Consider the following 15,408-nt stretch of genomic DNA (forward strand, 5'->3'; position numbering starts at 1 on the left):
CTACATCCTCATCCATTTCCATAATATTGTCCTCAAGTACATAGCCCTTGTATAGACCCTCTATATACTCCTTCCTCATCTTTGCTTTCCCTTCTTTGCTTAGAACTGGGTTTCCATCTGAGCTCTTGATATTCATACAAGTGGTTCTCTTTTCTCCAAAGATCTCTTTAATAATCCTGTAGGAAGTATCTATCTTACCCCTAGTGAGATAAGCCTCCACATCCTTACATTTGTCCTCTAGCCATCCCTGCTTAGCCATTTTGTACTTCCTGTCGATATCATTTTTGAGACGTTTGTATTCCTTTTTGCCTGCTTCATTTACTGCATTTTTATATTTTCTCCTTTCATCAGTTAAATTCAACATTTCTTCTGTAACCCAAGGGTTTCTATTAGATCTCGTCTTTTTACCTATTTGATCCTCTGCTGCCTTCACTATTTCATCCGTGAAAGCTACCGACTGTTGTTCTACTGTATTTCTATCCCCCATTCCTGTGAATTGTTCCCTAATGGACTCCCTGAAACTCTGTATATCCTCTGGTTCTTTCAGTTTATCCAGGTCCCATCTCCTGAAATTCCCACCTTTATGCAGTTTCTTCACTTTTAATCTACAGTTCATAACCAATATATTGTGGTCAGAGTCCACATCTGCCCCTGAAAATGTCTTACAATTTAAAACCTGGTTCCTAAATCTCTGTCTTACCATTATACAAACTATCTGATACCTTTTAGTATCTCCAGGTTTCTTCCATGTATACAACCTCCTTTCATCATTCTTGAACCAAGTGTTAGCTATGATTATTTTATTCCCTGCACAAAATTCTACCAGCCGGCTTCCTCTTTCATTTCTTAGCCCCAATCCATATTCACCTACTATGTTTCCTTCTCTCCCTTTTCCTACTTCGAATTCCAGTCACCCATGACTATTAAATTTTCGTCTCCCTTCACTACCTGAATAATTTCTTTTATCTCTTCATAGATTTCATCAATTTCTACACCATCTGCAGAGCTAGTCGGCATATAAACTTGTGCAACTGTAGTAGGCGTGGGCTTCGTGTCTATCTAGGCCACAATAATGCGTGCACTATGCTGTTTGTAGTAGGTTGCCCGTACTCCTATTTTTTTTATTCATTATTAAACCTACTCCAGCATTACCCCTATTTGCTCATGAGACCCAGAAAATATTAGACACAGGCTCCCAGGTAGATGCTATTTTCCTTAACTTCCGGAAGGCGTTCGATACAGTTCCGCACTGTCGCCTGATAAACAAAGCAAGAGCCTACGGAATATCAGACCAGCTGTGTGGCTGGATTGAAGAGTTTTTAGCAGGCAGAACACAGCATGTTGTTCTCAATGGAGAGACGTCTACAGACGTAAAATTAACCTCTAGCGTGCCACAGGGGAGTGTTATGGGACCACTGCTTTTCTCAATATACAGGGTGTTACAAAAAGGTACGGCCAAACTTTCTGGAAACCTTCTTCACACAGAAAGAAAGAAAATATGTTATGTGGACATGTGTCCGGAAACGCTTACTGTCCATGTTAGAGCTCATTTTATTACCTGTCTTCAAATCACATTAATCATGGAATGGAAACACACAGCAACAGCACGTACCAGCGTGACGTCAAACACTTTGTTACAGGAAATGTTCAAAATGTCCTCCGTTAGCGAGGATACATGCATCCACCCTCCGTCTCATGGAAACACTGATGCGCTGATGCAGCCCTGGAGAATGGCGTATTGTATCACAGCCGTCCACAATACGAACACGAAGAGTCTCTACATTTGGTACCGTGGTTGTGTAGACAAGAGCTTTCAAATGCCCCCATAAATTAAAGTCAAGAGGGTTGAGGTCAGGAGAGCGCGGAGGCCATGGAATTGGTCTGCCTACCAATCCATCGGTCACCGAATCTGTTGTTGAGAGCCGTACGAACACTTCGACTGAAATGTGCAGGAGCTCCATCGTGCATGAACCACATGTTGTGTCGTACTTGTAAAGGCACATGTTCTAGCAGCACAGGTAGAGTATCCCGTATGAAACCATGGCGGTGAATCGAGGAAGTACAGTACATACTGACGAAACTAAAATGAGCTCTAACATGGAAATTAAGCGTTTCCGGACACATGTCCACATAACATCTTTTCTTTATTTGTGTGTGAGGATCGTTTCCTGAAAGTTTGGCCGTAACTTTTTGTAACACCCTGTATATATACATGACCTAGTAGATAGTGTCGGAAGTTCCATGCGGCTTTTCCCGGATGATGCTGTAGTATACAAGGAAGTTGGAGCATTAGAAAATTGAAGCGAAATGCAGGAAGATCTGCAGCGGATAGGCACTTGGTGCAGGGAGTGGCAACCGACCCTTAACATAGACAAATGTAATGTGTTGCGAATACATAGAAGGAAGGATCATTTATTGTTTGATTATTTGATAGCGGAACAAACACTGGTAGCAGTTACTTCTGTAAAATATCTGGGAGTACGCGTACGGAACGATTTGAAGTGCAATGATCATATAAAATTAATTGTTGGCAGGGCGGGTGCCAGGTTGAGATTCACTGGGAGAGTCCTTAGAAAATGTAGTCCATCAACAAAGGAGGTGGCTTACAAAACACTCGTTCGACCTACACTTGAGTATCGCTCATCAGTGAGGGATCCGTACCAGGTCGGGTTGACAAAGGAGATAGAGGAGATTGAGGAGATTCAAAGAAGAGCGGCGCATTTCGTCACATGGTTATTTTGTAAGCGTGATAGCGTTACGGAAATGTTTAGCAAACTTAAGTGGCATACTCTGCAAGAGAGGCACACAGCATCGCGGTGTAGCTTCCTGTCCAGGTTTCGAGAGGGTGCGTTTCTGGATGAGGTATCGAATATATTGCTTCCCCCTACTTATACCTCCAGAGGACATCACGAATGTATAATTAGAGAGATTCGAGCGCGCACGGATGCTTTCCTGCAGTCGCTCTTCCCTCGAACCATACGCTACTGGAACAGGAAAGGGAGGTAATGACAGTGGCACGTAAAGTGCCCTCCGCCACACACCGTTGGATGGCTTGTGGAGTACAAATGTAGATGTAGATGTAGATGAACTAGTTCTTGGAGCTGCCCATGATAGATGAAGCTGTTAATGAATACTCCAACAACATTTTCCTACTTTCTTCGGAAATGAGGAATGATTACCGTCTGTAATTAATGACTATGATATTCTACCCTGGTAAGTAATGTTTATCGAGATATTAGAGAGATTTTCTGCATCCTCAAAAGAATAGTGTGCACGTTGATTCCTTATACGTATAACATCATCATGTCCCTCCACCTCTCGTTCCACACCTCTCCACTCTCCAGCCAATCACAGCCTAATATTTTAATGGGCATTAAAATTTAGCAGCCAATCACAATGTAGCTTCAAGTTGCATAGTAAGCTTCATATTCATTACGTATTTCCAAAAAAGTTCGTATTACCAAAAAACTCAGCTTTCAACTGAATGGTGCAAAATGGAACAATGTCAAAAAAGTAATGCCAATACTACAGTATTTTTCAAGAAGTTACGCCAGCTTAACCTGTATTGTGTAAATTGGCGGCTTGTTAAAAGATATTTGCTAGTACTACAGTACATCCACCATCCACGTTGGAAAAAAAGTTTATCCTTCACCTGAATTGCATACTATGCACTTTAATCAAAGAGCTATTGCCAATATCGCAGTATTTTTTTAAAAAAAGGTAAGCTTTACCTGAACTGTGCCATGTTCAAATATATTTGTCAATATTACTGTATTTCCAAGTCAAAAAAAATACGAAACCTTCGCTTGAATTGCCGTGATATTCAATAAGGGTACATTAATATCTTTACCTGAAACGCATGAACAGACATCGTTCAGCACACACTCACGTCTGTATTTCATAATTCAGCTAAAAAAATGTTTATGTCGAATACTACACCCCTTACACATGTCTCCTCTTTCTCTCTTACAAAGTAATCCAGGAATTGTGTGTTTTTACAAAAGCTTTGTTTCCCATTCTTTGTACACATACGCGCGCGCACGCGCATGCACGCACAAATACACACACAGCTGTTGCTGTACCTTTATCGGTTATAAAGGCTACTGAAAATTTTAAAATACCGTTTACCACACTGTGAATCAGATTAAAATGTGAAACTGAATCAATCTGAGCTTAAGGAGGAAATGGGCACGGCATGTAAAAACACCTCAGACTGCAGTGTTTCCGAAGATGTGGTTCAACATCCCATCAGACCCGTTTCTAATGCAATGAGCAGATAGATTCAGGAAAGACAAGAAGACAAATCAAGATGTAGAAGATGAAGCCTAAGAAAACGTATTTATGGAAGCAGAAGGTGGAGAGGAAGAAAAAATGGATGATGAAGAAGGCGATTAATTTGATGAGGAAGACGGTGATTGAGATGAATGATATTGGTGAAAGAAGGCAGTAATAGATTGCAGCATAATATTTTAGTTATACAACAGAGAGAGGGCATGATACTACACACAGACTCAGACTTTAACCATTATTAGCTGTCTACAGAATTGATAATTCACAGGTAGAAGTCAATGGGGATGACTTAATAACTCACAATGTAAGATACTCTAGGAACGAGATGATTATGTAGTCAATTTTTAAAATTAAGCCTTCTAGAAAGAGTTACACAAAACTAAATTCTCAAAATTATGGTATAATTATCAGGTTTACCGATGCTTACGAGAGATTCAATCTCTCCTACGACAAAAATTTTTTCCAGTACAGACTAGAAGTATATCCACATCATTTAGCCTGTATTAAATAAAATTGCTAGATCATTGCTTAGGAAATAATGACAGTCTCCAAAAAACAGGCTGGACATATTGATTTTGTTCGTTGGAATGATCCAAATGAATTGGTGGAGCCGTTAGTTTTCTTGCAAGGATCCAAAATGGTAGGCAACAATTCACATGATAGTTAAATAACGTTTATTGAAGAGGAGCTTCCGGAAGCATCGATTATTGGTTGAAGTTTGTGGTGGCTGTCGAAGATAATATATTGGAAGATACAACTGCAAAATGAGAATCTCCATAGCAGAACATTCTGTCAACTGAAAAACGGTAGAATGAAGGCTTTCGCGACCGGACGACGTTGCTGCTGGTAAACCGTTCGGGATATACAGGGTGGTCCAAAAGTCCGGAAACACCCTCATAAAAGTCAAATGGAGTAGCAAACAAGGAAACAGAGTCCCTACACAAGAGGAACGGGAAGGTTTATAGGCTATGCCACCAACATGGCGGCCATCTTGAAAGCCACCATCTTGGATTCAACTCCAAAATTTCAAATGGGAATGTGGTCATGTGACATATCAAACAGATAGAGAATTTCACCAGAAAAACAATGCCGTTGTTATTTTAAACATGGCTTTATTCATTCTCGGGCTATAGCCAATTACTTGCAGCAGCAGTGGGACGCTCGGCAGCGTGAGTATTACGTACTGAGAAGTCATCAAATGGAGCCTGAACGGTGCAAAGTGACTATCCCATGCCTGATATGTTACATGTGTTTAAATGTTAGGTATCATTTACGCATGCTAACGTTTTAATCATTGTTTCCTTATTTACGGGTTACAAAATGTCCTTAACACATGAGGAACGCATTGAAATGATCTTGATATCACGAGAAAGTAGCACACGGGTCATTGCTGAGGATTTCAACAGTCGTCACCCAACCAGACAGCCCATCACTCGAAGCGCAGTTGCCAAGCTTTGGGCCAAATTCCGAGAAACAGGTTCTGTCGCCGATAAACCTAAGGCTGGAAGACCAAAATCCGCCACCGATGAAGCAACAACAGTGAGCGTGTTGGCATCATTTAGCAAGAGTCCGCAACGGAGTACCCGTCGCCTGTCACAAGAATGTGGGGTTAGCTGTACCTCCATACTGCGATTTTTATCGCAGCACAAATGGCACCCGTATAAAATTCAGCTGCCCCAACACCTATACGAGGATGACCCAGACTGTCGGGTGCAGTTTGCAGAATGGCTGCAGATAAACCCACGTTTCCCCTATCAGGTGCTGTTCAGTGATGAAGTCAATTACTTTATCAATGATGAGGTGAACAAGCAGAATCACAGATACTGGTCCGACACAAATCCGCACTGGATTGATGCTTCCAAGAAGGTCGACTCACAAAAAGTGATGGTCTGGTGTGGTGTGTGTGGTAACTAAGTCGTTAGACCTTTTTTTATTGATGGTATGTTAACAGCCAACGGTTATCTGAGGTTATTGGATGAAGAAGTGCTTCCCTCGTTGTTAACGGAAGACAAGACATTTCTGGAATTCTTCCAGCATGATTGAGCTGCACCACATTACGGGCACAAGGTGCGAGCATACCTGGATGTGCAGTTCCCTCAAAAGTGGATTGGTCGTAGGGGTGCTGTGGAGTGGCCACCACGTTCACCAGATTTGACTCCTTTGGATTTTTATCTTTGGGGTCATGTCAAAGCACTGGTTTATTTTGTGAAGATACGGGATTTGCATCATCTAAAGCAGCGCATTGTTGATGCGTGGGGTCAAATTCAGCCAGATGTGTTGGTCAAAGTTCATCAGGACTGGGTTCGGAGGATAGCATTAACAATCCAACATAATGGACAACATATCGAGCCATTCCTATGACTGTTGGTGGTCTCTCGGGACTGTGTAACATCGGCGTAATGTCTCTTCGGTACAAAACACACATGATGCCGAGCGTCCCACCGCTGCCACATGTAACTGGCTATAACCCGAGAATGAATAAAGCTATGTTTAAAATAACAACGGCATTGTTTTTCTGGTGAAATTCTCTACCTGTTTGATATGTCACATGACCACATTCCCATTTGAAATTTTGGAGTTGAATCCAAGATGGCGGCTTTCAAGATTGCCGTCATGTTGGTGGCATAGCCTATAAAGTTTCCCCCTTCCCGTTCCTCGTGTGTAGGGACTCTGTTTCCTTGTTTGCTACTCCATTAGAATTTTATGAGGGTGTTTCCGGACTTTTGGACCACCCTGTAGAGTCGTGGTCCACGAAACCCTTCCGTTCCTAACGGTCCGCCGGCCGCGGTGGCCGAGCGGTTCTAGGCGATTCAGTCCGGAACCGCGAGACTGCTACGGTCGCAGGTTCGAATCCTGCCTCGGGCATGGATGTGTGTGATGTCCTTAGGTTAGTTAGGTTTAAGTAGTTCTAAGTTCTAGGAGACTGATGACCTCAGATGTTAAGTCCCATAGTGCTCAGAGCCATTTGAACCTAACGGTCCGACCAGAACTGCTCTCGACATTGTCAAAGGCGTTGCTCATCTGTTGAGTTTTGCCAACTGACGGGTCAGACGTCTGAGAGTGACATATATATATAATTAGAAACAGGGACGTGGCCGGAGTTAGCACGTGATAAGCAGGGATGATCCATGTCGAAGACAAAACTTAACTACTGATTGTCGTCTTCTCAGAGATCAAAAATTGTTTAGCGATTGTGCAGAACTACTTTCCATATGTTACTAAGTTTGATGATCTCTTCTCTCCTGATAAAATTATCCCTGTGTTTTTATATTTCAGTGACTTCTCTACATATCCGTGGGTAATAGTCAGCTTTAGAAAAGGCAAATAAGAAACCATCTTGCTGCTGTCGGTGCGTGGATGACACATTTGTGATCTGGCCACGTGGTAAGAAAGCATTGGACAAATGATTTGGATTTCTAAATCCAGTCACTATGGAAACACCAAATTACAACAATATACTTTTCTTGTGTGTTTTAGTTAGAAGACAGACCGATGGGAGTTTGGAACAGAAGGTTTTCCGACAAGTGAGGCACACGGACAGGTATTTACGTAAGAAATCCGATCACCATCCACAACAAGAGAAAGGTGTCATTAAAAGTCTTGTCGATAGACTCAAAAGGATTTGCACTCCGAAATACCTGGACGGTGAAATAAACATCTGAAGCAGGCTTTCGAGAAAAATGACTACTCCGGAAAAGAAGTAAACAGTATCCTACGACCAAATAACGGAAGTCTTAAGGACAAGCATGGAAAACAACGATGGAAGAATATAATGTCCTTCGCTTTTATTAAAAAAGTAACTGATCATTTCGCTAATATTTTACAGGAGCTTGATATCAGACCAGTTTTTTGACCAAGAAAGAACAAGCACTCCAATCTGTAAAGCGTAAACGCCCTCCTCTGTTAGCATGTGGGGTATATATAATTCTGTGTGCATTTTGTAATGTTTATACTGGAACAGCTAAGAAGAGCGTGAACGCACGGCTAAAGAAACACAAAAGTTTCGCCGACTAGGGAAAATAGACAAATTGACAAATCAGCTGCATCAGAGCATGCTCTCAGGAAGTTATGAAGTGAAATTTACTAAAAGAAAAAATTTATATATGACGACGAATTTTTCTCCACAGCTGTGTAGAGAAGCCATTGAAGGGACCATGAAACGTAGCGACAGCAGCTGTGAAGAATCGCTAAACACTTTTTTATCCTTGATAATACTTAAGGTTTATCTTTTACAAGGATCATCTCTGCTTACCGCGCTCCGGCCACCTCCCCGTCTCTGCAATATACAGGGTGGACCATTTATCGTGACCGAGTAAATATCTCACGAAACAAGCGTCAAACGAAAAAACTACAATGAACAAAACTTGTCTAGCTCGAAGGGGGGAACCAGATGGCGCTACGGTTGGCCCGCTAGTTGGCGCTGCCATGGGTCAAACGGATAGAAACTGCATTTTTTTTAAAATAGGAACCCCCATTTTTTATTACATATTCGTGTAGTACGTAAAGAAATATGAATGTTTTAGTGGGATCACTTTTTTCACTCTGTGATAGATGGTGCTTTAATAGTCACAAACATATGGCTCACAATTTTAGACGAACAGTTGGTAACAGGTAGGTTTTTAAATTAAAATACAGAACGTAGGTACGTTTGAACATATTATTTCGGTTGTTCCAATGTGATACATGTACCTGTGTGAACTTATCATTTCTGAGAACGCATGCTGTTACAACGTGAGTACCTTTAAATACCACATTAATACAATATATGCTCAAAATGATGTGCGTCAACCTCAATGCATTTGGCAATACGTGTAATGACATTCCTCTCAACAGCGAGTAGTTCGCCTTCCGTAATGTTTGCACATGCATTGACAATGCGCTCACGCATGTTGTCAGCCGTTGTCGGTGGATCACGATAACAAATATCCTTCAACATTCCCCACAGAAAGAAATCCGGGGACTTCAGATCCGGTGAACGTGCGGGCAATGGTATGGTGCTTCGACGACCAATCCACCTGTCATGAAATGTGCTATTCAATACCGCTTCAACCGAACGCGAGCTATGTGCCGGACATCCATCATGTTGGAAGTACATCGTTATTCTGTCATGCACGGAAACATCCTGTAGTAACATTGGTAATACATGACGTAGGAAATCAGAATACATTGCACCATTTAGATTGCCATCGATAAAATGGGGCCAATTATCTTTCCTCCCATAATGCCGCACCATACATTAACCCACCGAGGTCGCTAATGTTCCACTTGTCGCAGCCATCATGGATTTTCCGATGCCCAGTAGTGCATATTATGCCCGTCTACGTTACCGCTGTTGGTGAATGACGCTTCGTCGCTAAATAGAACGCGTGCAAAAAATCTCTCATCGTCCCGTAATTTCTCCTGTGCCCAGGGGCAGGACTGTACACGACGTTCAAAGTCGTCGCCATGCAATTCCTGGTGCATAGAAATATGGTACGGGTGCAGTCGATATTGATGTAGCATTCTCAACACCGACCTTTTTGAGATTCCCGATTCTCGCGCAGTTCGTCTGCTACTGATATGCGGATTAGCCGCAACAGCAGCTAAAACACCTGCTTGGGCATCATCATTTGTTGCAGGTCGTGGTTGACGTTTCACATGTGGCTGAATACTTCCTGTTTCCTTAAATAACGTAAGTATCCGCCGAACGGTCCGGTCACTTGGATTATGTTATCCAGGATACCGAGCAGCATACATAGCACACGCCCGTTGCCATTTTGATCACAGTAGACATACATCAACACAATATCGACCTTTTCCGCAATTGGTAAACGGTCCATTTTAACACGGGTAATGTATCACGAAGCAAATACCGGCCGTACTGGCGGAATGTTATGTGATACCACGTACTTATACGTTTGTGAGTATTACAGAGACATCTATCACAAAGCGAAACAAGAGGTCCAACAAGAACATTCATATTTCTTTACGTACTACACGAATGTGTTATAAAAAAATGGAGGTTCCTTTTTAAAAAAACACAGTTGATACCCCTTTGACCTATGGCAGAGCCATCTAGCGGGCCAACCACAGCGCCATCTGGTTTCCCCCTTCAAGCTAGACGAGTTTCGTTCTTTGTAGTTTTTTCGTTTTATGCTTATTTCGTGAGATATTTGGCCCGGTCACTTTCAATGGACCACCCGGTATAATCAATCTGAAACCTTCAGGTGTCCCAAGGTCTCTTCCACGTGTACAGCCTTCTTTCATTATTCTAGAACCAAGTGATGGAGATGATTAAATTATGCTCTGTTCAAAATTCTACTGGGTGGCTTGCTATTTCATTCTTTTCCCCCAGTCCATCTTCAACTACTATTTCTGCTTGTCTTTCTTTTCCTACCATCCAATTACCGTCCCACATCACTATGAAATATTCGTTTCTCTTAATTATAAGACTAAGTTCTTTATCCTCAGCATAAATTTCTGCAATCTCTTCTTAACTGCGGAGGTAGTATACATTTATAAACTTATACTACTGTGGTGGGTGTGGGCTTTGTGTCTATTTTAGTTACAATAATGCGTTTACTATACTGTTCGTAGCAGCTACCCGCACTCCTACACTCCTGGAAATTGAAATAAGAACACCGTGAATTCATTGTCCCAGGAAGGGGAAACTTTATTGACACATTCCTGGGGTTAGATACATCACATGATCACACTGACAGAACCACAGGCACATAGACACAGGCAACAGAGCATGCACAATGTCGGCAGTAGTACAGTGTATATCCACCTTTCGCAGCAATGCAGGCTGCTATTCTCCCATGGAGACGATCGTAGAGATGCTGGATGTAGTCCTGTGGAACGGCTTGCCATGCCATTTCCACCTGGCGCCTCAGTTGGACCAGCGTTCGTGCTGGACGTGCAGACCGCGTCAGACGACGCTTCATCCAGTCCCAAACATGCTCAATGGGGGACAGATCCGGAGATCTTGCTGGCCGGGGTAGTTGACTTACACCTTCTAGAGCATGTTGGGTGGCACGGGATACATGCGGACGTGCATTGTCCTGTTGGAACAGCAAGTTCCCTTGCCGGTCTAGGAAAGGTAGAACGATGGGTTCGATGACGGTTTGGATGTACCGTGCACTATTCAGTGTCCCCTCGACGATCACCAGTGGTGTACGGCCAGTGTAGGAGATCGCTCCCCACACCATGATGCCGGGTGTTGGCCCTGTGTGCCTCGGTCGTATGGAGTCCTGATTGTGGCGCTCACCTGCACGGCGCCAAACACGCATACGACCATCATTGGCACCAAGGCAGAAGCGACTCTCATCGCTGAAGACGACACGTCTCCATTCGTCCCTCCATTCACGCCTGTCGCGACACCACTGGAGGCGGGCTGCACGATGTTGGGGCGTGAGCGGAAGACGGCCTAACGGTGTGCGGGACCGTAGCCCAGCTTCATGGAGACGGTTGCGAATGGTCCTCGCCGATACCCCAGGAGCAACAGTGTCCCTAATTTGCTGGGAAGTGGCGGTGCGGTCCCCTACGGCACTGCGTAGGATCCTACGGTCTTGGCGTGCATCCGTGCGTCGCTGCGGTCCGGTCCCAGGTCGACGGGCACGTGCACCTTCCGCCGACCACTGGCGACAACATCGATGTACTGTGGAGACCTCACGCCCCACGTGTTGAGCAATTCGGCGGTATGTCCACCCGGCCTCCCGCATGCCCACTATACGCCCTCGCTCAAAGTCCGTCAACTGCACATACGGTTCACGTCCACGCTGTCGCGGCATGCTACCAGTGTTAAAGACTGCGATGGAGCTCCGTATGCCACGGCAAACTGGCTGACACTGAGGGCGGCGGTGCACAAATGCTGCGCAGCTAGCGCCATTCGACGGCCAACACCGCGGTTCCTGGCGTGTCCGCTGTGCCGTGCGTGTGATCATTGCTTGTACAGCCCTCTCGCAGTGTCCGGAGCAAGTATGGTGGGTGTGACACACCGGTGTCAATGTGTTCTTTTTTTCCATTTCCAGGACTGTATAAGCGGCGCCCGACCTCCGAGAACCATCTCGCCTACATGCGACTACGCAACCGAGTTAGTCAATCGGTGAGAAATGCAAAACTCAGGTACTCTCACTCGTTAACTGAGTGCTTCCTCCGGTCCTCCGTCTAATATAAAAATCTGAGAGGTCTAAGAATGGGTAAACCTCAGTCGATGGCCGTGTCTCTAGCTCCCACTTAGGATCTACGTGAGTATTTTGCCACACCAACATCTCTGCTTGACCAACACAAAGGAGATAAACCATCGATTTCCTTGAAGATACTGGGGCTGGTACAAAAGAGAATTTTTTCTGCAGCTGGAAAGCCTTAACACAGTCGGGAAGTCAGTCACGCGAATCCGTTCGGCAGTTGCGGGACACGACGGTGTTACAAAACAAATGGTCATTTTCTCGTCGATCTACTACTTCCCATCATAATGGACATTTAGAACCTTTCCTTGATCTACGTCGTCTTCCCAACAGCCCGGAAAAGGGATTCATAAATCCTTTACCCAAAAAGGAATCTACCAAAGGCCCATCCAGCTACAGGCCCATTTGCATTCTAGCAGTTTCATCTAAAGTTCACCATCAGCTTACCAATTACTTAAGGTTTAATAACCTTCTGGATGAATACCAATCTGATTTTCGGAAAAATCGCAGCGCGACGACTGTTCTTATGAAAGTGACTGATGAACTGAAACAAGCAATGGACATACAAGACGCGACTATTAGGTGCTTTTAAGATTTCAACAAAGCTTTCGACAATTCTACTTGCACAATTCAAGAGTGAAAAATTTTCTTCAAGTGCAGTACAATGGTTCCAATCGTACCTTACGTACCGCCAACAATTGCATTTCAATTTTCTCCTCTTTGGTTATCCCTTCCATTTTTCAAAAGTGCTAAACTAATCAACAACATTGCTAATGCCCCAATTATTTTATTATCATAACTACTTTTATTATTATTACTATTGGAGAAATAGGTCACAGTGGAAGAATATAGTACCAGTGGTCCCACAAGCATTACATCCACTGTACCTAAGTACAAGCCCAATGAATAAATGCACAGCCACCCAGGACATAAATGCTGACTTAGCTGCTCAATCAGAATGGGCGCAGCACATGGGTTTCAAACATTATCCACCTAACTCGCAAGTAATCTTAATCGCACGCAAAAGGCTTATTACTCCTCGATTCAGAGAATCTCTACCAACCTTCAACCTAGACAGCACAGGAATAAACTTTGCTTCTTCTGATAGAATTTTGGGATAATTCTGGACCATCACATTGACTGGAGAGAACACGCAACTGCAGTCTGTAATACCGCGTCAGCATCACATAATTCACTAGAGAAATATAAAAAAGTGTTTCCCATCTAGGTTAACAAGAAACTCAGAGTCATTAATACTCCACATCCTTGATTATGGTGATCCTGTTCTCCAGGGACTTTCATATGAGAGCTCACGTTGGCGGGAACTGGCGATGAATGCTTTTGCGCAATACACTTTTGATGTACGCTGTTCCGACCATATCGTTCCTGACTATGAAGAATTATCATGGTTACAAACCGACTATCATGCCCTGTGCCCTTATTATCGTCTTCTCAATCATTGCACTCCTTCCTAGCGATCTTCAACCCTCACACTGCTGCTGAACAACACAGCAGAAATACACTACTGGCCATTAAAATTGCTACACCAAGAAGAAATGCAGATGATAAACGGGTGTGGTCGAACGGTTCTAGGCGCTACAGTCCGGAACCGCGCGACCGTTAGGGTCGCGGGTTCGAATCCTGCTTCGCGCATGGCTGTGTGTGATGTCCTTAAGTTAGTTAGTTTTAAGTAATTCTAAGTTCTAGGGGACTGATGACTTTAGATGTTAAGTCCCATAGTGCTCAGAGCCATTTGAACCATTTTTGATAAATGGGTATTCATTGGACGAATATATTATACTAGAACTGACATGTGATTACATTTTCACGCAATTTGGGTGCACAGATCCTCAGAAATCAGTACCCAGAACAACAACCTCTGGCGTAATAACGGCCTTGATACGCCTGGGCATTGAGTCAAATAGAGCTTGGATGGCGTGTACAGGTACAGCTGCCCATGCATCATCAACACGATACCACAGTTCATCAAGAGCAGTGACTGGCGTATTGAGACGAGCCAGTTGCTCGGCCACCAGACGTTTTCAATTGGGGAGAGATCTGGAGAATGTGCTGGCCACAGCAGCAGTAGAACATTTTCTGTTTCCAGAAAGGCCCGTACAGGACCTGCAACATGTGGTCGCGCATTATCCTGCTGAAATGTAGGGTTTCGCAGGGATCGAAAAATGGCTCTGAGCACTATGGGACTTAACATCTGAGGTCATCACTCCCCTAGAACTTAGAACTACTTAAACCTAACTAACCTAAGGACATCACACACATCCATGCCCGAGGCAGGATTCGAACCTGGGACCGTAGCAGTCGCGCGGTTGCACACTGAAGAGCCTAGAACCGCTCGGCCACACTGGCCGGCGTAGGGATCGAATGAAGGGTAGAGCCACGGGTCGTAACACATCTGAAATGTAACGTCAACTGTTCAAAGTTCCGTCAATGCGGACAAGAGGTGACCGAGACGTGTAACCAATGGCACTCATACCATCACGCCGGGTGATAACGCCAGTATGGCGATGACGAATACACGCTTCCAATGTGCGTTCACCGCGATATCGTCAACACGGATGCGACCATCATGATGCTGTAAACAGAGCCTGGATTCATCCGAAAAAAATGACGTTTTGCCATGCGTGCACCCAGGTTAGTCGTTGAGTACACCATCGCAGGCGCTCCTGTTTGTGATGCAGCGTCAAGGGTAACCGCAGCCATGGTCTCCGAGCTGATAGACCATGCTGCTGTGAGGACAGAGCGTGAGTCGTGCTTGGATAGCTCAGTTGGAAGAGTACTTGTCCGCGAAAGGCAAAGGTCACGAGTTCGAGTCTCGGTCCAGCACACAGTTTTAATCTGCCAGGAAAGTTTCATATTCGAAGTTGTCCGTCGTAAAATGTCCAGTACACGGCAGCCGCCTATAGATTTGTACGATGGGACGTGCCATTTG

General features: G+C 44.1%; 1 protein-coding gene across 1 annotated transcript in view; it reads right to left on the bottom strand.

Moving 5' to 3' along the window:
• Positions 1 to 15,408, bottom strand: part of LOC124722123 — a 402,152-nt gene that overhangs the window by 21,263 nt on the left and 365,481 nt on the right. The window lies entirely within an intron of this gene.

The sequence above is a fragment of the Schistocerca piceifrons genome, chromosome X, assembly GCF_021461385.2.
Source record: "Schistocerca piceifrons isolate TAMUIC-IGC-003096 chromosome X, iqSchPice1.1, whole genome shotgun sequence".
NCBI lineage: Eukaryota > Metazoa > Arthropoda > Insecta > Orthoptera > Acrididae > Schistocerca > Schistocerca piceifrons.